At 44.3% G+C, this 14,860-nt stretch overlaps 1 protein-coding gene across 2 annotated transcripts in view; it reads left to right on the top strand.

Moving 5' to 3' along the window:
* The window catches only part of LOC111153783 (platelet derived growth factor D), a 223,475-nt gene that overhangs the window by 179,562 nt on the left and 29,053 nt on the right, over positions 1–14,860 (top strand). The gene's annotated exons all lie outside the window — the stretch shown is intronic.

The following is a 14,860-nucleotide window of genomic DNA, read 5'->3' on the forward strand; positions in this document are numbered from 1 at the left end:
GCAAAGTTATGAGTTACAAGTTTTTAATTTGTAAGTTACAAATAGCAATAATCAGTTTGGACATAGAGGGGGTTTTTACCTTTTTATTTATTTGAGAGAAAGAAAGAGAGAGCATGAGCAGGGGGAGCAGCAAAGGGAGAAGCAGGCTCCCCACTGAGCAGGGAGCTGGACATGGGGCCCAATCCCAGGACCTTGATATCGATCGTGACCTGAGCTGAAGGCAGATGCCTAACCAGCTAAGCCACCCAGGCACCCCGGGGACCTAGAGAGGTTTCACCAGAAGACAGGAGATGGTATGAATTAGTGGTCTGCATATGCATGCCTAGTTTTTGTCTTTAAATTCCTTCAACTGTTTTAAAACAAGTTCTTGCCCTTTTGAAATGTTTTGTTTGCTAATGTGCAGAATGCATGAATAACAGTCCTTTGCATGTGGGTAGTGACTTAGAGTGGGGAAAATACTTATGCATACATCTGTTCCTGGGTCCTCTGGTCTCACGTGACCAAACTGACCATGTTTGGTTTGTTGGCTCTGTTTTTCCAGTGCCTAGAACAGTCTAGCACTCGGTAATTTCCTGGAGGGTGGGGTAGAACTCCTTTTGTAGGGAGACTATTGGTGTTAGTTAAGGGGCCAGGAGGAGTGTTCCATCCTGTAGGAAAAAGTCCAAGAAGACACAGCCCCCTGCCCAGTGGTTGCAGAAAAGCCCGATCAGGAAATCTCCCCTGAGAAGATGCAAACTTTTACTTTATCGAACGTATCGTGCCCATACCCAGCCCACCGGGTGGTGGAAAGAGATTGAAATGAGATGAGGAATGTTAAGTCTTCCTGAAAATTTCAAAATCTCCGTGCCCACCTTAGGTGAAGAAAGGCCAGGCCGCTGTAGTCTGGATGGATCGTTTTTTCAGTGTTTTTCCAAGAAAAGGAAGATGCAAATGTGTGATGTCTAAGCCTTTCTAGAACAGCATTCCATATGATGATCTCTTAAATATCCAGAACATTCCTTTAAGATAGAAATTACTGGTACGTCCATGCTTGGATAAGAATATTGAGGCACAGGGAACCTAAGTCCTTGGTTTTCTCCAGCGGGTCCATGGTGGCGTTCACAAGGGAGCCCGACAGCCCCTCTCGGAACTTGGAACATCTTTGCAGAAGGGTTAAAGGAACGTAGCCATTTTTTTCAGCAGAAAGGTAACACATTGGAAAGACCATACTAGTTTTGGAAGGAATGCAGTGAATGTCCCCGTGGGCTAGTTAGTTTCACATGAGTTATCTGATTTAATGCTCAGCTACCCCTGTGGGGAATAAAAAGGGTATTTTGTCCCCATTTTACAAATCAGGACTCTCAAGTGTGGAGCGTTTACCTTGCCCAAGGTCACACAGCCGGTTTTCCATGTGGAATTTATTCTGAGTGCTCGGTCTCCAAAGCCACTGTGTATGAATCTCCTCTAACCAGCCAAAAATGCTGCCATCCTTTTCCGGCAAGGGGAATAGCAAAGGAAGCTCAGAGCTCCCCGGGTTTCATTTAAAGGCACAGGGTCTGCTTTTATTTTGTTTGCTCTTAGAGATCCTCTGATGGGAACCCTTGAGGGCCATTTGTATCCTAGATCTTTACGGTCCCTGCTGGGTGGAGAGATAGCTTTCAGTAATCCCACCAAATGAGTCCCCCACTGACCGACCTCAGGGGTCATCATAAAGTACTTAAGGATTTCTCATCTGTGAATCTTCTCATCAGGCAAACATTCAAACTTTTCTTTGAAGAAGAAAGGTAATTTTGTACCCTGCTGAGAAATGAGATAGAACTCAATTGTATTTGAGGATGCTATAATCATTTTAGGGATTTAATTACCAGAATAAAGGAAGGACTCTTAATTCTAAGGTTGCCTTAGAAGATTATGGACATTCCAGAAAGGGTTTCCAAACCAACAGCACCGAATTTCTTGGTTTCAGTTTTTTCAACTGCTCTCATCTCTCAGAAGAGTGAAGCGTTGTTTACTGTGTGTTTTCTAGGGACTCTGTGATGCTGCTTAAGACCACAGAATGCACGCGGACGAGACACTTTCTCTTTTTCCTTGCGTTTGCACACACAGAAAGGGAGGTGTGTGGGGAGGGCAAGAGAGAGGCAGCTCCCTGTGGGGTAGCACACACTGTGTCCAGAGACCTGGACCCCAGACACCAGCTGGGCCAGTGATACTGACGCTTGACCTTTCGGGAGCTCGGTTTCCTTGTGCTGCAGACAAAGTGTGGTCAGAATGGAAGCTCCCTGAGAGCAGCAACCTTGGTGTTCTTTTCTGTATCTCCAGCACTATGAACTGTTAGAAATAGTGGAGTTCTTGGAATGCCTGGTGAATGAATGATTAAATACCACAGTCTCCTCCCGCCAAATGCTCAGTGTGTCATCCACAACTCTCTGATCTGTCCTGCTCCTTCCTTTTCAGCTTCCTTTTCTGTCCGGTGCTTTGGGTGCTGTGCTTAGTAGGTCCCAGCTCATGCCACTCTCTGCCTTTGAGCGCGCTCTCCCCCGACCTGTCCGCTCTCCCAACTGTCTAAAGCCCTGATTCTCAGTGAGGGCCAACTCCAGGGCCTCTTCTTCTGAGACCTTTCCCCAGCCCCCAGATGGACTTCAGGCATCCCTCCCTGTGGAGACCTGCGGGACTTTGCGTACAGCACTGGTGGAGCGTTCACTCCTGTAGGTCTTGTACCCCCGTTGACTTATCCCACAGATGTCGATTCACACTCAGACGCACACCAGCCGGTAGGCTCGGGTTTATGGCCAGTCTCGTCACTCGTGGCTCACACAACCCCGTGGCTGTTCGTGCTTTCATTTCACTAGTGCTTCCCCGATGCCCGTTCATTAACAGATGCTGTCGCAGGTACTGGGGCTTAGCTCTGTCAAAGCTACGAGTCCGTGAGACCAGTTCACCTGATGGGGAGCCCCTAAGAAAAAGTAAATAACGTTCATGTAAGTTGCTGACATGAAAGGGAGCGAAGAGAGTAGGGAATTAGAACTGATCTGGACGAGGGAGCCCCTCGGGGCTGTTGGACATGTTGCCTGTCTGTGCCTTGCCCGGGGCTTAACACAGTGAGCTCTACCCTGTGGTCATTCAAAAGTCTTGGTCACAGCATGACCAGAACTTTGAACCTAGCGATCTGTTAGCGCTCTTCTGTCTCCAAACTGTGCTGCTGAGATTTAAATGGATATAAGGTGCGTGAGATATCAGGCGTGCTAAAAAAAATCCAGACGCAGCGAACGCCTGGGCCAGTCCTCGGGCCTGAGCAGCAAGGCGGTCAGCTCTGATGTCTCCCAGTCCTGTGGAGCAGAGCACCCAGTCACCCAACCCCTCGAGTATTTTCCCTTTGACTGTGGAATGCGTTCTTCTTTTAATTTTTCTGGCCGTGAAAATTACCTTTATAATTATATTTGGCTTAGATGACTGCAGCCACGAATTTGCATTCTCTCAGTACACAGCATAGGATAATACAAAAAAAAAGACAGCAAGAAGCTGAGGAGAGCCAATCTAGGATTAAAATTTTGCTGTTGCAAAGCCTCGTGCTCTCACGAACGCCGCTGGTGAATATTGCTAATGTAATCACAGGCAAAAGTAGAAGATGCGGCTAACGGATGATAACCACACGTCCAGAGGAACTGTAAAGGCCCATAAACATGAACGGCAAGGACTCAGACTGCGGGGTCTCTCACTTAAACCCCCCTTGCCCTTTTCGGAAGCGATTTTCCCAGCCACGAGGAACACGAGGGAAAACTGTGTGGATTGTTGACTCCGGGGTCTGGGTGAAGTTAAGTGGACAGAGGAGAGCACCGGTTCCCCGGAGGTCTCTTTCCCTGGCTTCACCACGGAGCCTGGTCACCGGGTCGAGTTTTTCTTTGTGCAAAGCTTTCCCAGCTGATCAGAATGAATCCCACGACCTGGGGACCTGGGATTCAGCGCCAGCACGCTCCGCTGATGGGCTCGGACAGCAAGCCTGCTTTGGGGACCTGAACCCAGCGACCTGCTTTGATGAGCTGCTAGAGGCACGAGGAGTGGCAGGAGGAACTGTGAGGTCAAGAATGTGCTCGCCTCACCTTCTGTTAAGAGCGATGTGCAGGGGGAGGGGTGCACTCTTGTTTCAGACTTTACATTCACCAACCTGCGGGTTCCACCCCGGAACTGTGGCCAGAAATCCTTACAGTCAGGCCAAGAGAAAGGCTGGGTTTTGAATTAGCAGTTAGTTCATGTCCACAGCCCCACGATATTCATGTGGCTATTGAATATGCATAGGGACAAAAGGTAATTACGATGGGCAGTTACTCTGTTCCAGCGTAGGCTGAGGATGTCTAGGGAAAATGTGTTACCAATACACAAAGCCACCTCCCTAGGCAATATGCATAGTTATTTTTGTTTTTCAGTTTCTCATTTTTCAGTTTCTCATTTTTCATTTCATTCATTTTTAAAAGAAGGAACAGCTTTCTCAATGCTTTTGACTGACTTGTCCCTGATTCTCCCCTAAGATGTCCCTCTTTACCTAATAACCCTGTCATTTGCTGGATAACATCTCATGAGCCTTTTCTCCTGGCAGAGTGACAAGTTGTGTTGACTATGGCTTTGTCTCTTAGACTTCAAATGGCATTTTCTCCTTAAAGTTAGGTCTTACTTAGAAGTTTTAATTATTAGTGGAATCATTTGAGTTCATAAAGGGAATGACTTTAGCAAAGGGATTTTGGGGATATGGCCTTCATCTTCATAGTGTTCATAATTTCCAGATTTTCTAATATTTGTCGTAATGTAACTAGCTTTTAGCCAGGATGGAGGTAACCCATTTATACAACACCATCCAAATACAGAGAAACTCAGCAGTTTCTAGGAGTGTGCCTTTCAGCTCCATCATCCAATCAAAATGAAGTGATTTGTTGAATTTGAAGGGTGAGATAGTATTTCCTCCCTCAGCAATAGGAAGCAAATAGAAAGCAAAGAGAGTGATCACTCTGTACCAGGAAGTATGCTAAGTGTAAGGAAATGAAAATATGAATAATTCAGGTCAACCCTTCTTCTTTTCATTTCAAACTTGTAATTTTTCTAAGGTAGCAAACTCATCTCCTCAGCCATCCATTTTGTCTGGAGAGTGCACATATCTTGAAGATTAGCTTAGCAGTATCTAAAGTACCATCTTTAATAATATTCAGGCTGCTGGTGAACCAAACCAAATGTTCTTTTTTGAAACGCTCTTAAGAAATGTCTGAAAACCTTGTACTTAGCACAAATCAAGGGTGTGTGTTTGGCTTATCTAAGGACTCTTGGTGGATGAAAGGATAAGTCATTGTAGCAGCCAGGAAAGCATGTGCAGATTCAGCCTCAAGTTCAGGTACCTGCAGAACGTCTTGATGACAGGCTCGCTTCCATGGGCAGGTTCCTCCCACATCCTCCAAGCTGCGGAAATGGATAAGAGCTGGAAGGCTTTCATGCAGTGCCTGGCATGTCCTCTGTGCTCCCTGAAAGGCAGCTGTTGCTACAAAGTAATTAATCATAGAGTTTTCTTAATCCTAAACAACATTATTGTGTTTATAAGAGCTCTTAACAACATTTAAACCTCCACCTAGGTTTCTAGCAACTCGATGAATAAAGACCACTGGCAGTACTTTCTAGATGAAAATTAAATGTTCATTTATCATTTGGTCCTTATGGAGCACAGCAGAAGCTACTAGCACAGTTTTATTTGTCAATTTGTAATTTTCTGTGCAGCCCCTCACTAAGATGTCCTTGTTTGGCTAACACAGAGTTAATTTAATCAGACTTCATGACCGTCTGTCTCTCCTCTCCAGGATCATTGCAGTTTCCTCAGGCTGTCGTCCGCAAATAATAATGGCAGTGGATCATCCTTTTCCTAACTAGACTCACTCTATCTGTCTACAAACACACCTTGAACTCTCTCTAGCTCTGGGCTGTGGCCCTCATGACGCCCTCTTTGAGTCGATGACCTCTTCTCTGCCTGCTGAAGGAACTTTCTTCCTTACCTGTTGGACTGGTATTTGCTCTAATCTTTGCTTATCTTCTCTAACAACTTCCCAGACTAAGTTGGGTCTAAATAAATCAGAAACTAACAAGTACAAGAAGTTCCTTGTCTTATAACTTAAGAGGAAAAATGAACTTTCAAAAAAAAAAAAAACAACTTTGCATTAGCTTCAAGATTTCATGGGTGATTAGTGGATGAATCCTAGAAGATCTAAATTAAAACATTGTACTTTATAGTCAGTGATGGCTTAAAAAGTTGTGAAACGACCTCTTAAATCAGTGGAAATCTGCAAGTAGGTCTTACCTGTGGGGGCTATTTACAATTAAAGGTATATTTATTTTATTAATATTTTATTTCCAGTCGTAGTTGACTCATGTCCAGAGCTTCTTAGAGCTCTCAGAATATATGTTACTAATTTCACAGGCAAATTCTCTGCCTTTGAAAGATGCTCTTTGAAAAAAAAAAAAAAAAGAAAAGGAAAGAAAGAGGCTCTTTGATTCTTGTTCATTATTGATTTTGGAACTCTTGATATCCTTGTACTAAACATTGTTGCCAATAAAAGCTGACCTCCAGCCATGGCCTGTCCCATATTCCTTGTTACAGATCCGATTGGATGATGAGCATGTAATGAAATACACTTGTAAAGGCTTGGTTGGATCACAGAGTTTGATGGAACCAAAGGGTTTTCAATTTGGCATTATTCCGTGGACACCGAGCCATCGGTGTATCATTATTTGCATGTGCATTGATTGGACTGCATGTCAGAAGTGCAGGTACTAGAGCACCAGGAGTCTTTGCTCTGAAGGATCTCCCCCATAGAGTGATCTCAGGGCCCAGGCCTGCAAGGTCAGCATCGTCTGAGTTTTCCTCCATGGGTCATGAACGGAGTGTCCGGACAAACGAAGACTCACTTAGGGGACGAACGTTGACAGGGCATTTGTTTGTTATCGTTTTACGAATCCAGACAAACCCCTCTGTGTCTTTCACATTTCTGAAGGAACACCTCGAAGCCTTCACTTAATCAAGAAGCCCAGCTCGACGTAGGAGCGGACTTCATTATTTTATTACCTGCCTCTGAGGAGTGGACAGAAAACATCAAACAGAAGCAGAGTTTTCAAGGTGAAGGAAAATGCTCTGACAAAAGTCCCTCCAAACGTCGCCCCACTAAGTCATCCTTGGTCAGTTAGACATTGTGGTTGGGTGAAAGCTTTTTAAAAATCTCTAAGTAAGTGCATACGTTTTGTTTGAAGAGATGGACGGGCACATCCCTCTGAGCAAGAAGACTTTAAGGCTCATCTCCTCACATACCGCACAGTCACCTCGGATGGAGATGAACAGCCCTCCTCCGGGAGATCAGGGAACAATGATCCTAAATGTTGGGAACGGGGGCCTGGACAGCTGTCTCCAAGACTCCAAAGACAGTTGCTCCCAGCTCCACCGACGGGGCTCGGAGAGGGATTCACGCAGACACCCAGCGCCAGCACCCGGTGACTGACCGCCGATCAGCTTGCCGTGGCAGGGGCGTGAGTGGCTCATTGACCTGTTAGCGTGTTGTGTACTACCTCCCTCCGCAGTGGCCCCCAGGTGACTGACGGCCAGGAAGGGTTATCTGGCCACAGCCTGCACATGAAATCCCCAGTCAAGTCTGTCTTGCATAGTGAAGATTATTATGGAGAATTTTCATGAGCGATGGCGGCATCGTATCCGCAGCTCGATTTTCTTTCAGACTGAGTCTGTCCCCACACGAGGCAGGCACGTGCCTGTCGGACGCCGAGCTGATGGGTAACGGCATGTTTTCTTTTCAGACATCAGAAGTTGGTGTTGCCTTAACCGTGTTTTCGGTGGAGCCGAATGTGATGATTCTAGAACAATTCTTCATTGTCCCATCTTTGAACAATTCTCTCTAGTAATTCGTGAGAATTATTTCTACAAAAATGCTTTTATTTTCCATGGAATTTCCAGGGAATACATGGGTGACAACAAGTCAGTCTAAGGATATAATGTAAGTCTTTAGGGGTAGGTGCTCCACACACTCCAGTCCATTTCTCTTTTCCATTTTTGTTTTAGAAATCATATGGTTTCACTCCTATGAAGGAATAGCGCAGGGGATCATAGAGGAAGAGGGAAAACTGGGAAGAATTCAGAGATGGAGACAAACCGTGAGAGACTCTGGACTCCAGGAAACAAACTGAGGGCTACAGGAGGAAGAGGGGTTGGGAGGGATGGGGTACAGGGTGATGGGCATGAAGGAGGGCACGTGATGTGAGGGCACATGAGCCCTGGGCATTATACGCAACTATTGAATCATTAAACACTATATCAAAAACTGATGATGTACTATATGTCTAACTAAATAGAATTAAAAAAAGAAATTTATCAATTTCTTATTAACACTCGGTATGTATTATAAAAAGTCAAGGCCCCGTGAATAGACAAAAGGAAGAGAATGAAAGTGTGCGTCCTTCCGTGTAGCAATGTGATAAACGTAGTTTCAGTCTTGCTTCAGTAAGACATATGTACGTTTTTCTAGTAGAATTAGGTGATTGAAACATACTCGTATAACCTTTTCGTGTGTAAGGTTTTATTTTAAGGATATTAACTGTTTATTATGTCTGTTACAAGTATAATTGTGCACTTATCTTTATGCTTTCAATTTTGTCTTAGTATTTGTTTTGGATTCATGCAACACTTAGCGTATATGAGGGGTGTCCATGTTGGTGCTCCCTGACTTGGCTAGCATGACTGACGTAGCTAGCATGAGTGACGTAGCTAGCATGAGCGCCAACGGTACTCTTTCTCCCACACTTCAGTTACACAGGTACCATGTGTGTTTTCAGATGCTCTTAAGATGCTCTTTTTCCAGCTCCCCAACCTCCTAGTGAATAACTTTCCTCTCCCACAGATCAGACTTCCAGAACTAAGCTATTTAAAAAGCACAGATCTCAGAATCACATTTGTGTTTTCAAAATTAATTCAGATAGAGTGTAAGGGAGTGGGTTTTATTTCAAAATGCCAAATAATGAGTTTCACCACCAAAATATGATTATGGAGTGTTATAACATGAGGACATAAACTAAGAATAAAGTATTTTTAATGATGTAAATGAATTCTTACTAGATTAAGGCAGTGCTGATGAAGATGCCTGTAATTAAAGGGTGATGTGTGCCATGGCTCGGTGGGCTGAAAACCATACAACCAAGAGAGAGCACTAGCTTCTTGGACTCCAGTCCTGATTCCAGTCATAATTAGTTCAGAGATGCTGGGCAGTCTCTCTGGCTCTCAGCCCCAGAGCATGCTCGCCTCTCAAGGGATGGCTTGGACCCTGAGAAACGGTCCTAGTAATTCACCCACAGCTCCAAAGTGCAGCCCCTGCAGGAAGTGAGGGAACCGAGTAGTCAGAATAGCAGCCTCTTTCCTTCAGGATGAAACAGGCTGCTGTGTAGACCCAGGAGGTAAGGAAACAAAGCACCGGATTGGTACCCACTTCTTGGAGCTCACACATACTTCTCGCTCCTCGGAAGAATGGGACATAGCTCTTAAAGCACTTGGTGGAGTTTGTTGTAATAAAACACAGAAATGTGTTTTTGTTAGATGGACTGTTTCAGTTTATGTTAAATGATTATTCACCGTTCTGTTTTAGCATTTAAGTCATGCTAAGGGCACTGCTCTGTGAAAAGCACCCACAGTAACGGAGTCTGACTTTGAAAAAGCAAGTTGTCTACCCAGGATGATTCTAAAACTGTGCAGCAAGCCGTCTGACACCGGCCCCAACTGATCAGAACGAGCTCTGGCTCCAGGGGGATGTGGATGAACGTCATCCCCGATAGTGCTCACTGAACCAGTGAGATCAGAGTGTGTACTCAAAACTCCAATGAGAATTTGGGGTAAAACATGTAAGAAATAAACAAGCACCCTGTATTCTAGAGCAAGCATTCTAAATGGGGAAGGAGATCATGAACAGTAGAACAAAAAGATCAATTCAGATCATCATAAATGTTTAAAGAAAATTAAGCAAATTAAGTGGCCAGGGTGGCAAAGAGTGTGGGTATTTTAAATAAAGTGTTTGAGGAGGGGTTCCCCACTGATGTGGTGTTTGAGCATAGAACTAAATGATGAGGAGTCAGTCACGTTTGGGGAAAGTGCATCACGGGCAGAGGGTATAGTAGCAGACTTAGATGGAAGGGGAGAGGCCAGGAGTGTTATTTGCTGTAAGAAGGCCAGTGTTAGTGGGAGTGCAGTTTTTGAGGAAGATAGAACATAACTCAGAGAGAGACACTGGGGAGGAAACAAGGTGAGGTCAGATCATATAAGACCAGATCCTAAGTGTGATGGACAGCTATCAGAAGGATTTAAGCAGAAGACTGAAGTGATTTGATTTATACTTTAAAAAGATACCAGTAGAAAAAAGTAGCCCCAAAATACACCCATGCATATACAGTTAATGAAGATTTGACAAAAAATCCAAGAATACTTGATGGGGAAAGATGCTCCATTCAATAAGTTGTGTTGGAAAAATTAGATATTCACATGTGAAAGAATGAAATTGGACCTGTATCTTTTTTTTTTTAATATTTTATTTGTTTATTTGACAGAGAGCTAGAGAGAGAGCACAAGTAAGCAGAGCGTCAGGGAGAGGGGAGAGAGAGAAGCAGGCTCTCTACTGAGCAGGGAGCCCAATGCAGGGCTCAATCCCAGGACCCTGGAATCATGACCCGAGCCGAAGGCAGCTGCCTAACCAACTGAGCCACCCGGGCGCCCCTGGACCTGTATCTTAATGCCGCTCATGAACACTGACTCGATACAGAGTCGACTTCAATGTAAGACTTGAAACTGTAAAACTCCTACAAGAAAACAGAGGCAGGAAGCTCCTATACATTGGTTTTGGCAGTGACTTTTTTGGATATGGCATCAAAAGCAAAGGCAATAAATGAGCAGTGGGACTATGTCAAAGTATAAAATCTTTGACACAGCAAAAGAAACAGCAGAATGGAAAGGCACCCAAGGGAATGGGAGAAAACATTTGCAAACCACACAACTGAAAAGAGATTAACATCTAAAATATATAAGGAACTCATACAATGCAATAGCAAAAAAAACCAAATAATCTGATTTTAAAATTGGCAAAGGGGGGCGCCTGGGTGGCTCAGTGGGTTAAGCCTCTGCCTTCGGCTCGGGTCATGATCTCAGGGTCCTGGGATCGAGCCCCGCATTGGGCTCTCTGCTCTGCGGGGAGCCTGCTTCCCCCTCTCTCTGCCTGCCTCTCTGCCTACTTCTGATCTCTGTTGAATGAATAAAATCTTTAAAAAAAAAAAAATTGGCAGAGGACCTGGGTAGATTATTTTTTAAAAGAAGACATATAAATGCTCAATGGATGCATGAAAAGATGCTCAACATTACTGATCAGCAGGGAAACCCAAATCATAAACACAATGAGCTATCACCTTACACCTATTACAGTGACCAGTATCGAAAAGACAAGAGATAACAAGTGTTGAAAAGGGAGTGGAGAAGAGGGAGCATTAATGCACTGTTGATGGGAATGCAGATAGATGAGTACAGGCCCTGTAGAAAACAGCACGGAGGTTCCTCAAGAAATTAAAAAAAAAACATACAATCCAGCAATCCCACTTCTGGTTATGTAACCAAAAGAAACTCAGTCACGTAGTGGGGAGACTTTTACATCCCCACGTTCACAGTGTCATTCACCACAGCCAAGACACGGAAACAACCTAAGTGTTCATTGAACGGATGAAGAAAACGTGAGAGATGTAATTCCGCCTGAGAAAGAAGGAAATCCTGCATTTGTGACAACATGGATGGACCTTGAGGACCTTGAGGACATTAGACATTATACTAAGTAAAACAAGTCAGAAAAAGACAAAACCTGTATCTCACCTATATGTGTGCTCTTACAAAGAAGGGGGGGAAAGGTCAAACTCACAGGAACACACGAGTAGGGTACTTGTCAGGGGTAAGAAAGTAAGAAACTGGGAAGTGGTTGGTCAAAGGGTACAAACTTCCAGTGATAAGATCAAGAAGTTCTGGGCGTCTAATGCTGAGCACAGTGACTATAATTAACGATCTTGTTTATACACTTGAGAGTTGCTGAGAAAGAGTCGTTCTCAAATATTCTCACCAAACACACGTGCACACAGTTGTAATTACGTGAAGTGATCGATGTGTTAACCAGCCTCATTTGGTAACCACTTAGCAAGTTACATGTATATCAGATTATCGTGTTGTTCACCTTCAATTTACCCAGTGTTGTCTGTCGGTCGTCTTTTGTAAAGCCAGAAAAGACAAGAGCATGGTGGCTGCCATGTGGAGTGTGGACTCTGGAGACCGTAGCAGCATTTAGAAGCTGGAGTCTGGGAGCCCCGCCAGTATATCCGACGAGATTATGGTAGAGGAGATGCGAAATGCATGTGAAGGATAGATTTAGAAAGCAAATGGCTATGTTCCTTCCGATGCCAAGTTTGTCCTTTCGGGTCTAAATTCTGCAGTTCCGTCTTAGAAGGGGTATTTTTCCCTTTTTTAAAGCTCATTTTAAATGTGTCATTTATAAATAATGGCAAATTTTGAAATAACCTCAAAGAAGGTTGGTTTATTTGAAAAGTCTATTAGTCATGTTGCCAAGAAAAGATAAATTTACTTTTTATCTGGAACTTAACAAAATCCTCTGTCATTGGTGCCTATTAAAGTTTCTAAGCAGACAGTGAAGAAACGAAAAGTTCTTTGTGTAACATTTGTCTGGGTGCATGTGCGCAAAGGCCCTTTATGCTTAAAAATGCTTAACAAAACACTTTAACCCTATATCTGTGCAAGAAAACGAAGTAAATCGTAGTCACGGAATTTAGTAAGTGTAGATGTAAAATCTAAATCGCTAAGAGTACTTCAGGTGATATCCTCATAGAACCTTCCACCGATACTCTGCTGTACGTCTTTCCTACTTTTCTTTTACCTTCCCTCTGGACCCTGTTTCATCCAAGCCAGCTACGAGGATGTGAAAGACCAGCACACAGTGCGTACTGAGAAGTGTGCTCAGGTGGCCCTGAAAATTGGTTTTCTAATCATTAAAATGAAGAGTTTGCATGAGATAATACTACAGTTCTTTCCAGGTCCACGATTTTGAGATCGTCCCTCTTCTGATTTCACACATGACCAACACGATCCATCACTTGCCTCCTTGCCATCACTGTGCTGGAGGTTCTCAGACCTGCATCCCGTGTGCTGCTCTCCCTCACGGGGTCCTCTCCTAGAGCAGACGGCGTCCTGAGCATCAGTAGCTGGATAAAGCACGGGCACCTCAGATGCGCCGTACCCAGCATGACTCACTGATTTTCCCCAATAGCTTCCTTTCCTTACATGTTCCTCACATTTGTCTAGACGTCTGTCTCTCTTGGAGTCTTCTATCCCACCTCTCTCGCAAGCAGCCATCTACTTACTCCTCTCCTTACCTGAGTCTACAAGACTCAGCTCCAGGGTCACAGTCTTCATGAAATTTTCCCATGCCCATTTCCTCCCGGGTAAATTTCCTACTGCCTTCGTTGATGTCTCCAGCAAACCAGAATGATAGCACACGCATGAGTTCACTGCAGGAGCTCTTTACCTGGGTATGGATATGTTGACATTTTGAACTCCTCGAGGGGGAGGTAGAGTTTCTCAGTTCCTTGTGATTCTAGTCTCAGCTTAGAATGCATCACGCAGTTGGTGACGAGCCAGTATGAAACTGAATGAGTGAAACGAAAATTCTAGGATGTGAGGACTGCTCATGGGATTGTCCTACCGGCATAGGCCCTCCCGCCAACAGTTCCTTCACAACATGGAAAGCTGGTGGCTCTATGGCCCAGTGTCACCTCTTCTCCTGCTTATGAAGATTTCTGTCAATGCCAGTCTTCGTTTGTGTTCACCCACCCTTTTGCTGGGGGATTCACCGTTCAGTGTGTGGAGACCAGTGTTCTCTTTCTTTCTTATCTTTCCTGAGGTAGAGATGAGAAGAATGACGTCTTGCCAGTTTTTAGCAGATCATTCTTTGAACCCCACATTTGACTTGGTTCTATCTCAGTAAACAACGAAATTTTTTTTAACACAGACATTTATATATAAACCAATCTCATCATGAGCAATTAACAAATGCACTTGCAGCTCCTCACAATGTTAATGAAATTTAGACCTGATGCTTAGCTTCATCTGGTAAGTATACTTGGGTAGATAAGTTGCCAGATTTGAAAATCTGAACTTTTCTCAGCATCGTCTTAAAACACATCCTGCTCCCTGGCTTGGCTGGAGGCTTTAACCAAGCTGAGTGGTTTTAGCAGGGTCAGGAAGCCATCTGTGACATGTGGAAATGGTAGAAATCAGCTTCTTCTTCCCACTATGTTTTTTTTTAGATTTTATTTATTTGACGGAGAGAGATCACAAGTAGGCAGAGAGGGAGAGAGAGAGAGAGAGAGAGGAGGAAGCAGGCTCCCCACCCAGCAGAGAGCCCGATGCGGGACTCGATCCCAGGACCCTGAGATCATGACCTGAGCTGAAGGCAGAGGTTTAACCCACTGAGCCACCCAGGCAGCCCCTCCCATTATGTTTTCAAAGCTACTGGTGCTGGAGTAATTAACAAGAAACACACACAAATTGGAGAAAAATTCACCTTTTAAGAGAAGTTCTTTTTCTGAGATCCATTGCTACCACAAATCCTTCAAGGCTTCCCTGAGATAACTTTCTCAGGTCTGCCCTTTTTCCTTCTTTCTTTGAGCGGGTAGTACTTTGCCATTCCATGGCCATCATCTTCCCACTGCCACTCTTCCTGGTGTGTCCTCACAGAGTCAAGAATAACTCTTTGCTGCTGAATTTGTCTTTGAA

This window comes from Enhydra lutris, unplaced genomic scaffold (genome assembly GCF_002288905.1).
Source record: "Enhydra lutris kenyoni isolate GAN:26980312 unplaced genomic scaffold, ASM228890v2 scaffoldscaffold34, whole genome shotgun sequence".
Lineage (NCBI taxonomy): Eukaryota > Metazoa > Chordata > Mammalia > Carnivora > Mustelidae > Enhydra > Enhydra lutris.